Below are 19,766 nucleotides of genomic sequence, written 5' to 3'. Positions count from 1 at the left end.
AGCGGCCGCGGCCGGAGCGGCTGGCGAGGCAGCGCGCGTATTCCTGGGGATAACGTCTGATTTGTTTCGATGGCTCTCCCAATTCCCGCTCGGCGGCCTTTTATTCAGCTGCGATGAGATCGTCGCGCCGTAAATCCCCGCTGCTCATTCGCAGCCCAGCGCTTGCTTATCGCGCGCGCCTCCTCCTTCCGGGTGTCCGCATAATCCGCTCTCTTCCCCGTTTCTCTGGAAAATTTGACTGGCGCGCGTGAGTTTTTTGTTCCGGGACTGCCTGGCTCTGCGCCCGCCAGTACGCCAGTGAACTCGCACCGATGTGTCAGTCCGTAATGGGGAGCGCCGCGACACGCGCACGGTTCGAAGTTTGTGTCTGTTTGTGGAGGCCCGGAGTTATCACGTTCGCGTCGCATCACATTCCACCACGTTGAGTACGAGTTGCAATGCGAATGGATGTGCATTTTGTACATTTAGTTGCATTCATAAGGGTGCTAAATGCTCTTAGCGCACATTGGCGCGCCGAAGTGTCGCGTGTTGCTGCTTCTAACCGCGACGAGTGCGTTGGAGGCAAGCCTTTTGCGCAACCGACCGCCATGGATTTTCATTTCTTTTTTTCTTTTAATTTCGCGGCCGTCTCGCGAGACGTGGAAATCGATCGAAGTAAGCCGGCGCTAATTGTCTGCTGGACGTTTGTGCAATGCCGCAATTAATCGCCAGACGGTACAGCTGTGGCCGTGACTGGACGAAAAAGAAGCTAATCCGCGCGGTGATCAAACTGATCAATCAGAATAAAAAAATATCAGCATTCGTTTAAGCAAGGACGCAGTATGGTCACGCGTGCGCCGCTCCTTGGCTCATTTTCCGTCCTCTATTTGGGTCCACATTGCGTAAAAAAATCGCTCTCCAAGCAACTAGAGGAGCCTTTCTAAGCCGTTCGCAGATGGCGCAAGTAGCGATATCTAATAGATGCGATAGCATTACTCTGCATCGTTGACCGAGTCTCACGTGCTTAATAAACTCGGGAGCGCCTGCGAGAAACGGCTCCGTGTAAGGAAGCCCTTTGCGCATGAAAGGACCGATTCCTTAGCCCAAGGCCCAGTTGGACAACGTTCTAATTGACCAGCGGGGAACGCGAGAGTTTTTATTTACTTTGTCACACAGCACGGCTCACCTCCTTTCAACTCCCTTCGACCGAGGTAGTATTTGTCTCGAGGGCGATGCTCACCGAGGGACTACTCTCGTTTCTAATGTGCTTTACTTTTCAAGTACGCAAATAACGTTTTTCTTCAATAATTTTATCTTTATTAGTAGTTATATTAGTTTTTATCGCACAAACTAAGTATCCCAGCTCGGTTAGTGACTGCACTAAACTCTCATACTAGGCGCTTGACGGCTTGCCTTGACTGCGCCACGTTATTTGTTTTGATCTGTCGCACGCATGCTCTCATCTCGCACGTGTAACCGCGTAGCACTCCTCATTACCATGCAGCGCTACACGACGGACGACGCATTCGCGCAACCTGCACAACCTCCGCTATCGAGGCGTCAGAGCGAAAAATTCGCAGAGCCGCAGTGGTCGCAATCCGTTGCACAGGAATAGCACAATGCCGCACATGGCGTCCGGCAAAGCAGACAGAAGCGTTGTGCTGAGAACATATGCGTTGTTTTTAGCAAATATGTTGTTGTGTGTGTGTTTTTATGTAACAGTTGCATTTTGTGAGGAAAAAAAAAATGGCTGAGGCTTAACTTTGTTAAGCCTGGAGAATGCGAAGCATCATCGTGTCGCGTAATTTGGAGGCGCACAACCACAGCGACGGCGCGAGGTGGCCCCCCGTTTCTCCACTGTCGTGACGTCATCGTGTCACGTGGTGGGACGTCATGTATCACGTGATTTGGAGGCGCATAACCACAGCGACGGCGCGAGGTGGGCCCTTGTTTCTCCACTGTCATGACGTCATCGTGTCACGTGGTGTGACGTCATGTATCACGTGATTTGGAGGCGTATAACCACAGCGACGGCGCGAGGTGGGCCCCCGTTTCTCCACTGTCGTGACGTCATCGTGTCACGTGGTGTGACGTCATGTATCACGTGATTTGGAGGCGCACAACCACAGCGACGGCGCGAGGTGGGCCCCCGTTTCTCCACTGTCGTGACGTCATCGTGTCACGTGGTGTGACGTCATGTATCACGTGATTTGGAGGCGCACAACCACAGCGACGGCGTGAGGTGGGCCCCCGTTTCTCCACTGTCGTGACGTCATCGTATCACGTGGTGTGACGTCATGTATCACGTGATTTGGAGGCGCACAACCACAGCGACGGCGCGAAGTGGGACCCCGTTTCTCTACTGTCGTGACGTCATCGTGTCACGTGGTGTGACGTCATGTATCACGTGATTTGGAGGCGCATAACCACGGTGAAGGGCTGAAGTGGTAGCTAAAGTAGTATGCTTCGCATAAAAAGAGGTATGAAAAATTTCAGTTGTTTTGAACGTCATTCTTTTGTGTGTTTGTACTGAATGAACAGAGCCTAATGGGACCATAGCGGATTCTCTGAGAAACTCGTTAAAGGCCGTGTGGCATGGCGACAACTGCTTTGAAGCGAAACGTCTTTGCACTCCTTTAGGTCAAGGAAGTTCAACGGGAGTTCCGAGTTGGCCGTGGGACAGGGGTATAAGGCAGAGGAGGGGTTCGCTAGGGTGTAGGAATATTTAAAGCTATAGGAAAATGGCGTAGAAGCTGGTCGGTGGGTTCCTCAAGGGCGGCAAATTCTGTGAGGAGCTAGCGGTGCTGTGCGCTCCTGCACACGTACGAAAGCAGCGGAAAGGCCAAGTGGACAAGAAACCCAGTCTGTCCGCCTTTCCTTTGCGACTTCCGGAAGTGAGGCGCAGGCTCCGGAACGCTGCTCCAGCCACTGAGTCGTGAACCGCTTCCCTGGTGAGGCACCCCGGGCTTTCCAATCGTGTTTCGACTTTGCTGCGGCCGCGGGCAGGGTGCTGGTTGAAGCACGGCACATTTCGCCCTCGCGATTGCCGTCTCTCAAATGTCTTAAACGGCGCCCTGGAAGAATACTGCAGGCCTTATTCCCGCTTATATAGCTGTCACCGTAGATTGAGAGTCTTCAACGGCGCCTCGGGTAGCGGTTTGGGCCGTGCTTAGCTGCACTTGTCGAAGAGGCTTGTATATTCGCACTGGACGTCCCAAGTGCTTTCGCATGTTACTCGCGTTTGAAGATGTCTAAGGGTATTCTGTAATTGTGTTCTTGCAGCGACTCACCAACCGGGAAGCTCAGCATTCAGTGTATAATCTCGCATCTCGCGTTCGTCTTATTACTGTTGCCGCGCTATTTCTCTGAGGATAGTCACTTTGCTTGTGCGGCCCCTCTGCTGTTTTGCTGGCAGTGTCTGGTAGGTTCTTGCAATGTGGGCAGAAAGGTTCTTAATCGCCTTTCGTCCCTTTCTCAGCACCGGTGAGACCATAGCGCGAAATTGAACGACATATAGCAGTTGTGCGCATATCGTACTTATAATGGGGTCGTGCGGACGGTAAACGCCACGGGTATCCAGAGACTTCGGGGAGTTGCTTTTCTTTAGATAAGCCGATCTCCGTTCGCGGCCCATTTACTAGGAAGTTTTGGAACAGCGGAACCTCATAGATTAGGGGAATAGGGGAATAGCTGAACGCCAGTATGCATGCGCACGACAGTAATGCCCCTCGGGTTATTGTCCTGCGCATGCATACTGGCGTTCAGCTATTCCTCTATTCCCCTAATCTACGAGGCTCCGCTGTTCCAAAACTCCCTACTACCTCGTAGCGTTCGATCGAGCACGGGTGAGTGGCAGCAGAAGGAGTGCGGACCATTGTCCCTCTTTTTGTGAGCTTCCCGGGTTGCGTACCAGGAAAATTTTTGGCACAAAATACTGAAGTATGTCTTGCCTTTCACGCCTGTTCATCATCCGGGTAGGAAGCTTGGAAACTGTTTTCGAAAATTTTAAGCTATACGTTGTTAATTTGTATCCTCGTAAAAATAAATTAAGAAGGAATAATTGCATTCCAAAGCTGCTGCGTCGTTGTATTGAAATTACTGCGGGAACAACACAACTTGAGTGTCCAATAGAGCATGTGACGCAGCATTAAGGTGGGGTACCTTCTGGATGGCGCCAATTCTTTTTTCACTTCATTTTCCCTTATTCGGCTGTGTAGTACATTGAGCTATAGCAGTTTTTTTTTTCTGGCGATCGTTTCCACATGTGTACGTCCCCAGCCGGTATGAAATCACGTCATGTAGCATAATCGGCCAGGCATCTTCGCATGGTGGCTAGTGAAGTTTCGCACTGGAGAGAGAGAATAAACATTTATTGTGTAAGACCGAAGCGGATCGTTGGTGGGGTTCTCAGTGCAGGACTCCAGTATTTTCTGCCGATGCTTTGGTGATGGCGACTAGCACCTCCTGGTCTCCCATGGTGCCGCTGGCCAGTATCACCTCCCACTACTCCAGAGCCGCGTTGTGCCGGTTTACGTTTTAGGGTTTCGAAGAAATCATGATCAAAAACAACGTTCCCCTGGCTTTCCGCTTTTCGTGGCGCGAGGATATAACATATGCGAAAACTTGACATATTGGTGGATGGCCGGGCATTAATGCTCATCGCGCACGCTCGTGTTACACGTGCGCAGTGCTAACAGCATCCGCTTCGGCGGCCGTCCACTGCAGCAGTCAGGGTACGTTATTGTGTTCATTTGTGATGCGGTTCCGTTTCTTGCTCAAGGTGGCTGTATAGATTTCATCCAGGTTCTGGAAAACGGCCCCGTGTTCTGCCGTGCCTCTGGGCTGTTGTCGCTCGAAACCTTCATTTTTGTCTTTACATGACGGACCGAAACACAAACGAAGATTTAGGTTTAGGATTTATAGTGTTTAAGGTCCCAAAGCGACTCAGGCTATGGAGGGACGCCGTAGTATAGAAGACTACGGATAATTTCGACTCGACAACCTGGGGTTCTTTAACGTGTACTTACATCGCACAGAACGCGGGCCTGTAGGATTTCGCCTCCATAGAAATGCGACCGCCGCGGCCGGGATCGACCCCGCGTCTTTCGGGTCAGCAGCCGAGCGACATAACCACTGAGCTACCGCGGCGGCGCCAACACAAACGAAGAAAAAAATGATCGGTGGCACTTAAGGAACATACGTGCGAGCAATGCGAAAGCTTTGCAATTCTATCCCAATTTTATTCAATTCTACTCCAATTTAAGAGCACTTGCTGCTGGGCTAGTCGGTTTTGGTTCATATTGAATTAGGTTTTAGGCGCAAAAAACAGACGAGACACATAGGAAGGTAACAGGACGAAGCGCTAGACGATGGCGCTTCGTCCTGCTACCTTCCTATGTGTCTCGTCTGTTTTTTGCGCCTAAAACCTAATTCTACTCCAATTGTATATCAATTATATTCCACTTATATTTTAATTCTACTCCAATTCTATTCTAGTCGTAGTTGTAAGTACTAGTACTTAGTATTACTGGTTAAGATTTCGTATTTTTCCGCGTTTTATGACGTCACACCGTTTCGACCAATCGCGAGTTTTGTAACGCGCCACTTTTTGGCCGACACAGGGTTTTCGTGTGGATGAGCCATGTAAGCCTTTCCCATTACATAACCAAAATAAAAAAATTAAGCAAACAAGGGAAGGGGATGAGGGGCTCGTTATAAATATGACAGAAGCCAACAGCCGCAGAAACCAAGGGGCACAGGGGATTTTTTTAATTAATTTATTTAATTTGTGGTGTTGATCAATTTAGAATATTACTGAATATGTTATCGCTTAATGCTAATTGATTAGAAAAGCGGAAGAAAAAACAACCACATGCCGCCGGTGGGATCCGAACCCACGACCTCCGAATTACGCGTCCGGTGCTCTACCTCTGAGCTACGGCGACGGGTGTCAAATCTTCTGCTTTCGGGGGTATTTATGTTTACAAGTAACCTAACCTTGAGAGTCTTCATCAGCGCCACCCACGTTGCCACCACCGGCGGCATGTGGTTGTTTTTTCTTCTGCTTTTCTAATCAATTAGCATTAGCGATAACATATTCAGTAATATTCTAAATTGATCAGCATCACAAATTAAATAAATACATTTAAAAAATCCCCTGTGCCCCTTGGTTTCTGCGGCTGTTGGCTTCTGTCATATTTATAACGAGCCCCTCATTCCCCTTCCCTTGTTTGCTTAATTGCTTAGCGGGGACCTCGATTCTGGCAGCCTTGACGCCACAGGTAGCATAAGAGGGTTCTCACGCAGCTTCCACCCTCTTCGTTCGATGACGTTCTACGTCACACCTGCGGTAACTCAGGACGTTCCACGTCCGCTGCTTATGAACGTGGGTGGCGCTGATGAAAACTCTCAAGGTTAGGTTACTTGTAAACATAAATACCCCCGAAAGCAGAAGATTTGACACCCGTCGCCGTAGCTCAGAGGTAGAGCACCGGACGCGTAATTCGGAGGTCGTGGGTTCGGATCCCACCGGCGGCATGTGGTTGTCTTTTCTTCTGCTTTTCTAATCAATTAGCATTAAGCGATAACATATTCAGTAATATTCTAAATTGATCAACACCACAAATTAAATAAATAAATTTAAAAAAATCCCCTGTGCCCCTTGGTTTCTGCGGCTGTTGGCTTCTGTCAAAATAAAAAAAGGAAATCAACCGGATGTCATCCCTTGTGGCGGCGGGGCATCAGATTAGATGACCTCTTCGTGCTCTCGTGAGGAACTGGGGCCATAAAAGCACCCTGAGTCATAAAAGCACCGCAGTTTTTGTAGTGATCCTGCAGGGTTAAGCTATCGAATGCGGCCGTGGTATTTTTGCAGTGCACCGAGACAGAGTACTAGCAGAAGGCGACACATAGACACAACGCTATAGAGCGAAGCGCTGCATCTGTCTCTTGCCTGCTACTCGTGCTCTGTCTAAGTGGGCTGCAGAAATACTTCATGTACTATGGTATACACGAAAGGGCATTGATCGGGCTGACGAACTGCATGAGCAAAACCCGTGCACGATGGCGTCAGAGGGCGGTGCGCCCCAGATGTGCAAAGAATTCATCCCTTTACAGGCGCTCCAAGCAAACGCAGATCGATATTATAATCAGTAGTCATTTCACTCGTGCTCATACAGCCACAAAGCGGCTGGAAACCGTCGTCGTTGAGTCTATTCATGCATGTGAACGTGTATGTGTGTGTATGTGCGTGGGGTGGAGGAGGGGATATATACAGATGACCTCCTATTTCATGCCAGCGCATGGAGTCAGCCAGAGGCTTTCTGAAAAAGGTCTCCTGACCTGACCAGTGTCATAACCCAGGGGGTAGCTGAGGATAAAGGTTTCGCAAGACGACTCGCATTCAGAATACCGCCTGCGAGTGTCAGCTCGTTCGCCGCTGTGTTGTTTGAATATTCCTTTTTTATATTGCCACGTTCCAGCGCTGAATGCCAGGGCACTCCACGTCGGATTATGGTCGGCGAAAAAGTTTTCCGAACTTTGCGCCGCAGGTATGAAAAAAAAAAAGCAGAAGGATTATGCAAATGCTCGGGCCATTCGTTTATAAACAAATGTATAAATGGTCCACCGCGAGCATTTCTAGATGTCGTACTGTGAAGAAACGTTCAGAAATATTCATGGCTGGTTTGACTACGCAATGGCTGCGTACCCGAACGTAGGCTGTTGCGTTTTGCGCTAGATAGAAGGTTTAAAAAAAATAAAGAAAGCTGTGTTTCACAAACTGGCACTCTGAGCGCCTGCGAAAGACGGACTGGGTTCGCGGACACTGCTGTTGCGTAAATATGCGGTTGTATGTGTTTGCTACTGCGTCACTCTGCGACTGCTTGCTTGGCGTCCTGTTTTGCAAATTACTTTTTGAGGCACTTTGTCTACTTCTAGATTACATGAGTGGATATACCACTGGTACTCTTTCGCGCACATATGCAAAGGGTATAATCTAACTTGCTCTGACGTTTTGTAAAGGAGTGCTGTGTATTCCAAGGATTAAAGGGCAGTGTTAGCGATGGTTGCTTGGAGACCTTAGGAGCGTTTTATTCTTGGAATAAACTGTGATTAGTCAGGCCTCGTCGGATTTAAACCGTGACAGATACGCAAAGTAGTGTGGGATTTGTTATGCGGCACAAGACAGTCCAATTGGCGTCAGTTTTGCTTTCACGCCCCAGCACTCACAAAGAGAAGAGTTGGACAAAAATGCCCGTGAAAATCAAAATATACCTACTGCATGGCCGCTGCTGTAGCACTCCCAAGGTGACCCAGTCGCACTTACTAACAGCTTATGGGCCCCTTGGAGGTTTCGCGCTGGGTTCATTGCGTCGAGCTAGTTGCACGGTCTTTCTTTTGATGCTCCACAATGTTTCAGTCGACGCTTTTCGCGCTTGTCGTTCCCAAATGGAAAGGAAATTAGTTGTTCTTAAATAAATTATTCGTACATCTGGTGACCGACAGTAGCCGGCACGCTGTGGCTCAGCGGTTATGGTGCTCGGCTGCTGACCCGAAAGATGCGGGTTCGATCTCGGCGGCTGTGGTCGCATTTCGATGGAGGTGAAATGTTAGAGGCCCAACTACTGTGCGATGTCAGTGCACGTTGGAGAACCCCAGGGGGTCGGAATTTCCGGAGCCCTTCACTTCGGCGTCGCTGAGTCGCTTTAGGAAGTTAAACCCTCATGAACCATAAACAAAACCGACCGTAGTACCAGCTGATTGTTATTCTGGGAAATGAAATGATATATATTTAATAAGTGTTCTCGGCTCGTGTTGCGCGAATAACCCTGTGCTCGAGCCCCCCCCCCAAACACTCTCGTAATGCAAACTTACAAACACATGCAATACGTACACACATATTATGATACACATATGTCCATAACAGTTGCTTCGAATCCACCGAGAAAACAGAGAGAGGATGTCGAATTTCTCATTCTTTTTAATTCTGTTCGTGAACTTTGGTCTTCGATACTCCATTTTGCCAGAGGGATGTCGGCATGCCTAAAGCCCATTTATTTTATCAGCCCCCCCCCCCCCCCCCCCCCCTTTCGCATTTCTCCTTGCTAAAAGGCCCACACTATAGGCCAGTCTTACGAGGAAACCTTTCTTTTCTTCCTTTCTTCAACATTTCAGCCACGGAGTGAGACTTGAGCGTCCGTGAAGATTGAGCTTTGCCTCACAGTTCCGCAAGACCTGTCGTAATCAGTTGTGCCGTGCTGCTTTTTCCTTGACTGTTATTCGAAGCGAGCGCTGCGCTGAGAACAACGAGCCTGCACACGTGCGATCATCAGAAGAAACGCGATGCGCTGCTGGACTGGTGATACCGCTGGTTCGGCCCAGCGGCGACCGCGGCCGGGAACAAGCGCCTGAGAATGCTCCCACGCAGTGTGATCGACCACGGGACGGGCGTCGGGTGTTTTCGTCGCGCAGTGGTGTTTTTCACCGATCGCATAGCTTTGCCGCGTGGATGGAACGTAAGCCCGCACCGGCCGATGAAGCGCACGCCAGACCCGCCTCGGTGTCGAGTGGAGTTTTGGTCGGTGTGCGTGTTAACCGCCTCTGCGAGACCTACTCGCGCGTGTGGGAACGAGGGACGTTTCTCGGCTTTCTCGACTGTGGACATGCGCTTCGACACGCCGAGAGCGAGAGTGTGCGTCGCCTCCGCCAAAGCAAGCACACGCATGAGATGCCGATCGAATTTCGTTCATCGCAGGCTTGTAATGTAGGAGCAAGGCGGGAGCAGGGTTGACGAATACACGTCACTCTGCCACGAGGCTACGTCATGCTGCATTGCGCGGCGTTCATCACTGATTCATAAATCAGCCGCTGTTTACTGATCCTGTTTCAATCAGGATCCTCAATCACGTCCTCAATCACACGACGACATTCTCCCAAGTCCCTGTGGGAGAGTAGCACACTCATCTCTCATGCATCAGACCGGTACACTCACTCTACAGACTGGTACACTCAGTATCATGTGTAATGTTTGTGGCCTCTTAGTGGTTGCTGCTGGTGTCATTCGACCATGCTTCTCCATTCTATAGAGATATTTACAGCTCTACACAGATTCGGCAGCGTTTCTCACTGTTACTTACAATAACTGAAATAACAGGCAGTCCTAAGAGCTTAATACAAATGAGGGCAACAGTATACTGTTAGCACGTGAAATCCCGAGGACGTTAATTTTGTCGTTGATGGCGGTTGCGAGCTATAGGTTTGGTGATGTCGCCCATGTACGTACATACACGTTGCAGAAGTCAAGAACGCGTTTCCGAGGCAAACATTAAACTAGTTTCCTCAAGACTCGGTATCACTCAGGCGGCCGATGCTGTAAGCCGGCTGAGAGGTTGGCATTTCCGTACCGAGAAATGATCATTACCATGATGATGTTCCGAGTGAACTGCGATCACCTGAGGCCTGCGGTGCAGGCACGCGGGCACTTTGATTTCAAACGGCGAGAAGGGTTCCAGGCGCTTAGCTTCGCACGCCAGTGCCGGGCCACGAATGGGAAGGGGACAGGGAAACGGGGAGAGGGAGACAGATAACAGCGAGGGATTGGAGAATTAAGAAGAATTCCTGGGGCAGGCGGGAGCAGCGCAGTGCTCCTGTCTTCCGGACCAAGTGGATCGAGAAATTCAATCAAATGCCGCCATTTCTCCCTCCTCGGCAGTTTTACTCCCATTTCTGTCTGGCCATTGCTTTCCTCGTCGCTGCTTTTCATATGCTTGCGCTCATCCTTCGTGCGCTTCTTTCTGCTTCCCACTTATTTCTTCTCTTTTTTTCCCTTTTCAGCAATTTTAGTTTATTTTACGCGGAACAAGGGAGTTTATTGGTTGTTCGAAGGCCGCGCGTTTCTGGCTCCCTCGTTTCTCGTTTATTATTTTTTTTCCCCCTCTATCGTTCTCTCATTATTCGACCTAAAGTTAAGTGCGCCGAGGGGCCCTTTCTATTTCCCGCTATTCTTTATGTACTAGTTACGTTTGATGCTTTTTGCAGCTCGGGGCAACATTTCTCGTTAAATTTCTCTCTCTCTCTCTTTGGAAATTTCTCCCCGGTGCCTGTCAGCCCTGGCTCCTCCTCCATTCTTTCCCGGCTAACCCTGTTTCCTCGTTTCTCTCCGTTCTTTCTTTCCTTTTTCGCTGCGATGCTCGCGTTCTCGTTTCCGCCTCCCGCGGTTGAGATGACATCTTTTCGGCGTGCGGGCCGTTCGCCGCGCAACGGAAGCATCCGATCCTGTTATATATCAGTCGGTGGACGCTGGAGGCGCGCTCTGCGGGCCCTGCCGCTCCCCTTTTTCGTCCGGGGGGATAAAGACTGCTGCTGCTGGCGCCGCCGGCGCGCCGCGAATTGCAGCATCCTGGGAGGGGCTCGATCAAAAAGTACGGGCCCTATATCGGGGGGCGGACGTGGAACGCTTGACCTGCCATAATTCCTTCGCTGGGCCCAGCGTCGCTCCTGTGCGGCTCTCCCCATTTGTAACGCTTCGAGTGTCCTGCTGCACAAGCGCCGGCAGCGCCGCCGTACGTGAACGTGCGCCGACGCTGCGTGCGTGCGCGCTCGCCGCTATCTCTCGCGTACTCTTTTTTTTCTCTCTCTCTTATTTCTTGGTGCCTTTTTTGCTTATTTTTTTTTTTGCCCGATGCGCCGAGACGGGAAGCGAGACGAAGGTAAAAGAACCGCGAAAAGGGGCGGAACGAGAAAGCACCGAAAATGCGGCAGGTCAGATTCCGGAATAAAGCGGTAAATATCGCTTCCAGAGTGCGAACGCTCCGCCGGCTGCGATTTTCATTCGCCCCTCCCCCGCCGCCCTGTCGACCCCAGGGAGATTAGATTCCCGGCTTGCCCGGTTTCGGAATCGCTGCCTGTGCGCATTTTGGCTGGATCTTTTTTTTATTATTATTGCTGCTGTTTCGTCGTGCGCCTGCGTGCGTATGTTTTCCCGGTTAATTTGCTCCGTCTTTACTGAGTCGATGCGCGTTCGGCGAAAGCTGCTTCGCTCGCGTGTACAGCTGTGGTTCCGCTTGTTCGGCGGAGATTGATGCGGTGCTGGCGGCTCTCATCGGCGCTGACGGCTCGCGCCCACCAATTTGGAGGCTGCTCTAGATTTCGTGCCGGACTCGAGCTCAGTTTGCACTCGCGATACTAGCACATCGGAGGCAATAGCTCATCCAGCCGGCTCTTGGCGCCTTATTCGATCGCCGTTGTTCGACCAATGCGCGCGCCGGTGGCCCGATTCGGAAGAATGTGTACTACGTGTCTGGAAGTTCGTTTCACACGGCGCATGTAGTCACCGCTGGCCGAACGCACTAAGCAAAGGTGGGGAATGGCCTGAAGCGCCGGCTGGCCACGAGGCCGAACTTGCGTATACACGAATCGAGGTTCGCTCAGTTCGACCCTATGCTCCTTAAACAGAAAGGAGTGAAAAGGGAGTAAAGCTGTTCTCTAACGCACTTCCTTTTATAAAAGGGAGTGCGCTAGAGCACAGTTTTCTCCCTTTCTACCCCCATATAGGTCTATTAATGTTTAGAGTGTAGTTCAAGTCTTGTCCTCCGAATGTAAAAAGGTGGAGAGCGTGTTTGAGAGAGAAAGAGGGAAAAATAAATGCGGGCAATCAAATGAAAGCATAAATTATGGATTAACCTAGATGGAATGATTGGCCCACCAGTGCTCGTGGATGGCAGAGGGTGCTCCGGGCCTCTGCGTGGGCTTCACTGTAAAGCAAGCCACCGCAACCAGTGCCGTCGCAGGGAAGAGTCCTTACGAGACTAATCCGCAGGGCTCCTCGATCCCCTATGCGAACCATCTTCGTCAGAACAGCGCTGCTCATCGTTTTGCCGTAATAAGTACATCGCTGAAACGAGGCTCCGAAAAGGATATATTCTCGTGGCGTGGGACGCGATAGTAATAAATTCGGGTGCTCGTCTTCGGGTTGACTTCGTGCTTTCGTAAACACGCGCAGATTGGGTCTTATTTTTGCCGAAGCTTTCCCCCTAGCGGGATTCCTGCACTGTTCCGTCTATTGCTCTCCCGAGGTGAGGCAACCGTGGCTATTTCGCCACAAACACCACGCGCGTCTGTCGCAAGCGAACGAACTGCCGCTCATATGGAAACGACTTTCCATTTCCTACACTGTTAGACTGAGCGCCAGAAGACAGCGGTCGCGATCTTGATGTATTTTGTTCACTATCTTCAAGCTGTGCTTTAGCTGTTTCGATTTAGCTGTTACATGCACAGGTTGATATTGGCCAGCCTGACGTGAAGCTGTTGAATCAGGATTATGAAATGCAGAAAGAGTTACACCAACGACCTACCCTTTCATATTCTTTATTTCTTTGCATGTCCAAAGAAAGTACAGTGGTTTTAGTCAGAGTTTAATAGTCGTTAGCAACTACATCATCGTTGGTGGCGGATGTTACTAATGCGCGCTGAGCGCCACAGTTAAAGTTGCAAGATCCCCTGATTATAGCTTCAGTTTATTACCTTGAAATTCCAGCGGAAGACGTGTCTGCAACGATGAGCTAACTCGTAAAAAGCGGGTGCTAATTTGATGTTGGTTAGTCTGCGTCGATTGAAAACGACTAACGGGTACGTAAAACGATCCGAATCATTTAAGCGTCTACGTACACAACTGGACTCATGCATTCGACGCTGCACCGCCGAGGTCGTATGGCTTTAATGACCGTATACCCTAAGACTGGCTGTAGTATCGTCCTCTCAAGTCCCTGGCTGCTGCTCGCCTTTTTCCAGCATCAGTCTCACATCATGTATAGAGGGTGCTTCATGTTATTCGGTACATATTTTTTATTAAATACTCATAATGGCGTATGTGCGTAGCTAATGGCCTGCGTCCCGTTGGTTTAGCTCCTGGGGAGAACATGTCCCGGCCTAGGTTACTCGCCTTGCAGTCCAAATTCTATTTCCGAAAGTAGAAAACTGTATTCCCTCGCCGTTGGGACGAGCTTGACGTGGTAATTGGACACTTTCATTCAATTATCGGCTCATTTAGCATACATGCTAATCCCGCTCCTTCACGTCCATCAGCATTAACAGAGTAACAGCGCGGTCAGTGTTCACTTCTAGAACAGTAGTTTTATTATGGGGACCGCATGTATATAAAACCTTCTAGTAAGAAAAAAAAAGATGACTGGAAGTCATATAAAAGAAAAACGTGGAACGGAAAACCATTCGCTCAACCATCACTTCCATTTACCTCCGTGTGTGAACAGCCTCATCAGTAGTCAGATTTGTCGCTGTCTCCTTATTACTCTTCGAGAGTAAAAATCACGTGGCAATGTGCCGGCCAATCACGCGCCGTTTCAACGGACGAATAGATTTTGAAAATTCTGCTCCTGACTCGCTGTAGTAATTCACTTAAGTGGCTGCAAAGTTGGGAGGCAGACGGAAGCAAGAATTTAAATCCGTATATTCTCTACAAGGACTCCGGCTCGACCTCGGGCTGGTAGGAGTATAGCCAGTTAAATTTGAAGCAACTTAGCTGGAGAAATGGAGGCTCGTTATTGCGTATGTGTGTAGCTAATGGCTTGCGTCCCGTTGGTTTAGCTCCTGGGGAGAACATAGGGTGGCCTAAGTTACGCGCTTTACGCTCATCGGCAGCTAGACCTGCTCCTCATGCTCCTTGGAAGAGCCTCATCAGTAGTCAGGAGATTTGTTTCTGTGTCCTTATTCGACACCACGCATGACCGTGGCATGCATGAGGAAGGACCAAGTCCACAGACTTGCCGCTTTGTCTTCTGCGTGCCTTGGCTGTATTTTAGTCATTGCAACGGCGCCTGCTAGTCGCTTTGAGAATTTTTGAAAAACAAAGGCACTCTGCGCTCTCGCATTAAGTTTGTTGCACGGCTGAAGGAAGCTGCGTTTCTTTTCCCTATCCAATCTTTTGTCCCTTTGGCATTGACCGCTATGGGCTGTTGTGGGAAAAAGAATCCTTACTAAATACGCGGCCCTCGGTGTAATCTCGCGAAAAAAGCCCACTGTCCTGAACAGCTGCGCTGGAGAGATGTACGCGTCCGTCGACGGACGACGAGCCGCGCTTTTATCGCAGCCTCTCTCCGGTCCCCACCCCGCGGTCCTCGTGCTGCTACGCGCTGCTGAAAACGTAGCCTCGAGCGCTTACTTCTGAGCGCTGACGCGTTTTGTCAACGCAGCTGCGTCTCTGACGCGCCGCGTCCGATTGGGTTTCGCCGCTCGGGGCGCGCGCGATGGGGTGTTAGCGAGCGTTTGCCTAATGGGTCGCCATTCTGGGCGCTGCTGGATCGTCCGGCTGGGAGAACTCTGCGGAACGCCCGGTCTGTGTACACAGGGCTTTGAGCGGCGGTGGCTCGGCCGGAGCTGCGTTCCTTGCCTTGTATAGCCTCGCTTACTCGCTGGCCGCGAGAGCTGGCTAAGTGGGCCACTGGTCTTGCGTTTAGTTATGGGCTCGAAGTGCATGCTTCCATACTGGACAGGTGAGGAGGGCGGCTCTATTATGTACGCGTGGGGCGCGGTGTGTGCCCATCGTGCGTGGAAAGACGAGTCACTACAGCCGTTCTTGTATTTCGTTGACGGCGTATTCACTGCTACTTGGCTTAAATAAGGCGCGTCCAGTTACAGCATTTATTTATGCAGCTCACTGGGCTGTCATGCAGCTCTTGCTGTCCGCACAGTTTTTCTGTATCTTGTGTTCCGCGCGGCGTTTCATCGAATGTGTACTGTAGACTGCACACACCTCTTCCGCACTGGCTTTAATAACAAACATTGCACAACGATGGCACTCTTGTTTAAACCATGTTTTTGGATATACGCTCTGTACTAATCAACTTCATTCCCTTCTTATCACAGTGAAGCCACGTACGAGTGCGTCGTCTCTTAGATCATTTCGTTGCGTACAGACTTTAGTCGTGTTATACGCGGCTGCTGCAGCAAAAGCAGATTCGCGCGCTCCTGTTTTCCGTCGCTCATGCTGGCGACGCTTGTTGGCGAAGGTAGGAGAGGTATGCCCCGGGAAGAGCTTAACTTCACACGTTCAGGGGAGACGTAAATGTAATCCTCACGGCTGCAACTGGCGTGCCGGTGCCATGTGCGATGCGAGAGGCTTGTACAACTGCGACGAGCTTCTGACATCCGATAAATGTCGAATGCATTATATGCAAAGTGTTGTTGGAAATAGCTCATTCTGCCGCTTTCGACTGTAACATTTTGCATGCATGCGCTAAGCCGCTCGCGCACCGTGCGCCGAGAAGGGAAAAAGAAAAGGTAGTCTGGATATCTGCGTCTGTCACGCCGCCTGTTCATCTTTCCGGTCAGTGCTGTAGAGCGGCATATTTGTTTGCGATTTTAGGCGGCGCCTGGGCCTCGTTGTGCGCGTTATATCTGTCAGGCTTCCTGTCGCTGCCACAGAACGTCCACACGCCTCGAGAACATTCAAGGGTATGTAGACGCGCGATTAGATATTGATTGGATTTGACGCTTCGTGAGGATATTGGCTGTCTTGAGTTCGGCTTTCTCCTCATTCTGTATTCAAGGCAGCACCAGGATCGCTTAAATCGAACGTGAATTACCCAGCACGGCGTCCGTTGGCTGCTGTCTTTCGATTAAGGTGCCTTCCTTCCTTCCTAGCATGTCATTTTTCATTACTTTACCTTCTTGTCTCGGTCGGGCTACGAGCTTTTTGCTTTTTTTTTACTTTTATGTTCATGGACGTTCTTGCGTAGTCGTTTCGCCCCATCTTCCGCTTTCCTTTCCTTTTTCCCTCGCGAATCTGATGCCTCGCCGTGTCCGCCCATGACCGCTTGCGCGACGACAATTTCCCTCTGCACTTGCATTTCGAGGTATGATTTTCCTTCTTTTTTTGGACACCGTGCGCAATGCGTGGTGTTTAACAGCGACCGCATTTAGAAAGTACGGGCTAGAGAGCACGCGCAGACCTGTACTGGCGTAGCTCATTTATACGCTGACATCATTCACCTCATTTCTACGCGTACTTCGGGCTTTGTTCCCGTCGATGTTTCCTTGTGATTGGTTCCTCTCTTCCCCCGCGTGCGCTGCGGGCTTCCTATATAGAGCGCATCCGTTGCCTTAAAGCCCGGATGCACTGCTGTTTTCTGGAATGGCCTTTCTTCCCCAGAAAGTGCGGATCTATACAGACTAACTTTGTGGGCTGTCGGGATGGCCGGGTTGAGGATAAAAAAAAGGAGACACTTCGGTATCGATTTTCGCTTGCTCATCCTTGAAAGAAAGCAAAAAAAAAAAGAAAACGAATTAAGCCCTGATCGCCGTTAAATTTTTTTCGTGAGTGTCTCAGAGGAAAGTTCTTTTTCCGAGGACTCAAGTTTTCGCCCGCCTTGTAGAGGAGAGGCGGCCGTGAGGTCACTCCCGGCAGTGCCGCTTTTTCATTAAGCGTCACGGCCACCAAGTTCGCGATTATATCGAGGTGAAATCTTATCGCTCTTCCGGGATAGCAACTTTTTGTTCTCCATTCTGTTTTTGTTTACTTCATTATCTGTGTTTTTGTGCCTTTCTTGTCATGGTCATGGCAATGATTTTCGGTTGCTTTATTTTTCACCTCTTTTCTCGTAGGCGCGTGTCTCCAATATCCCGCATCAATGAATGAATGTCGCCGGACAGAAACAGTCAAGCTTTACCGTGATGGCCGGGCTCTTAATGAATTTTGTGAAGCTGTATAAAAAAAATGTGGACACATGAGATAAAAAAGAGAGCCTACTGTCTAAGAACCACTTCTTTGTCCCATTCGTAAATTCTTGCTCACTATTGTCCAATAACGTGTCGTTAGTATATATGTCGTGCGGCTGCCGAATAGTGACATAATTGCTTTGCCTGCCGTGTGATAGCGTATTTAGTGGGAGAAACTCGGCGCATGTCCAATCGACTTCTTCTGTCATGGAATTTTAGTTCAAAGGCAAAAAAAGAAGAAGAAACGAGAGAGAAATGCATTTTTTTTATTTGCATGGACATAAAAGGAGATTTCGGTGCCTGATTGTTGCGCCAGCTGTTCTTTTTTTACATGATCGAAGAAAAACAATGTAGCTTACGACATAACGCTGAAGAGAGCACAACTAAAACACGCACATTTCACAATACAAGTAATAAATACGTATTATTCACAGTATGAGTATGTATACCGTTGTTGGCAGCTTGAATTTTTTCTTGCACGCAACATAGAGGAACCTCCTGTGTTTTCATGCAGTCGCATACGCACACACACAAAAAAAGAAGACATGCCTGGCTTTCCATAATGCGCTTGGATTCTGCGTAGTAGGCTGTAACGACTCATTTTACTGGTAGATGTAGCTATACTGTCCCATTTGGTGAATCGTTAGAACCTCTGGAGCTTTGTGCTTGTTATGCAATTTTTGTTTTTTTTTTTCTTAACTTACAGTGCTGGGCGCGAGGGGGTTGATCGATTTGAGAGAAAATATTTCGGGATTATGACCGCCTAGTTTGAAAGTTATGTTTGAACGAAACTCTAAAGCAATGTGGCCTTGTATAAATTTAGAAAACTGCGGGCTTCCTCTGAAAGACACTGAAGATGGGCGTTTCTTTGAAAGTGATCCCTCCTTCCGTACATGAGGCTCTCGCTGTTCGGCCTCGGCCGTTGATTGCATCATGAACTAAGAAGGTGCGGCGCCCTACATTACGCGCTGTCGTCTGCGGTGAAGGTGAAGGCAACTTCATATTCTTATTGAAGGAGATTGTCTTAGAAGGATATAGTTTAGGGCTCTACGATGACGATGTGGGATTAATATTATTTTTTTATGTACGGTTTATGGTGGCCGTATTTGGAAGGATTTCGTGCTCCCAAGTGTACGTTACGCTTGCGGTTGTATTTCCAGTGGCGGAAACCACCCCGTCGAAAATGTTTGTTGTTTTTGAGCTGATCGCATTACATTCCCATGGGGTCTCCTCTCTTCGTTACAACAAATCATTTTTCGAAATATCGAGTGCAACCATTTCAAAGCACCAAAAAAGGCAAAACGAAACCGAAACTTTGTTGCGTGGCCAAGAGCTGCGTTTCGCTTGACGTGCAATGACGTCACAAACGTTGCTAGGTGTAAACCCTCTGTACGCGCTTCGAATTTACGCGATAGCGACTGGAAACGCTGACTGCGTTCTCGAAATATGCGTGCAGTAACCTAATACAAGCATGAAAATTTTGCTCAGCGAACAGGGAGAGGGTATCAACGTGCAGGTAATGTCTGTGGCGTCGCAACGAGGAGCATATGCTGCTTGTGGAAATCGCCTGAAGCGCGGGCACAAAAACGGCGAGGCGACTAATGAAATAGATTATTGCAGGAATGAAACGCGATGTCGCCGCCGAACTTTCTAGGAATGAGTGGGTCAGACAGGAAAACCTTTTGCGAAAATTTCACTAAGTGCATAAATCTCGAAAAAAAAAACTGTGTAGTTGCCCTTTAGGGAATCGCTATATATATATATATATATATATATATATATATATATATATATATATATATGCCATAGTTTTGCACACGTCATAAATACATAATTCGATTACATTTTCACATTCTCCTTACCGCTTTCCCCTTCTTTGCTTTTCCTGTGTCTGCTTTTTCCTCATAAACGGACCCGCATAACAACATATTGTCATCCCGCACATCTCTATAAGCTCGCAGTGCATACATGAACGCTAGATATTAGGCTAGGTTATCCATGTTAGGTAGGGGACGGGCTTTGAAGAGTAAGGAGAAGTAGAAGAGAGAGAAGTGGTC

General features: G+C 49.3%; 1 protein-coding gene across 6 annotated transcripts in view; it reads left to right on the top strand.

The window, feature by feature from the left end:
- Window positions 1–19,766, top strand: part of LOC149352402 (uncharacterized) — a 561,538-nt gene that overhangs the window by 287,153 nt on the left and 254,619 nt on the right. The gene's annotated exons all lie outside the window — the stretch shown is intronic.

Source organism: Amblyomma mixtum, chromosome 3, assembly GCF_055824585.1.
Source record: "Amblyomma mixtum isolate Tamu chromosome 3, ASM5582458v1, whole genome shotgun sequence".
In the NCBI taxonomy this organism is placed as follows: Eukaryota; Metazoa; Arthropoda; class Arachnida; order Ixodida; family Ixodidae; genus Amblyomma; species Amblyomma mixtum.
The sequence above is the reverse complement of the archived record's forward strand: the minus strand, read 5'-3'. Positions and strand labels throughout refer to the sequence as shown.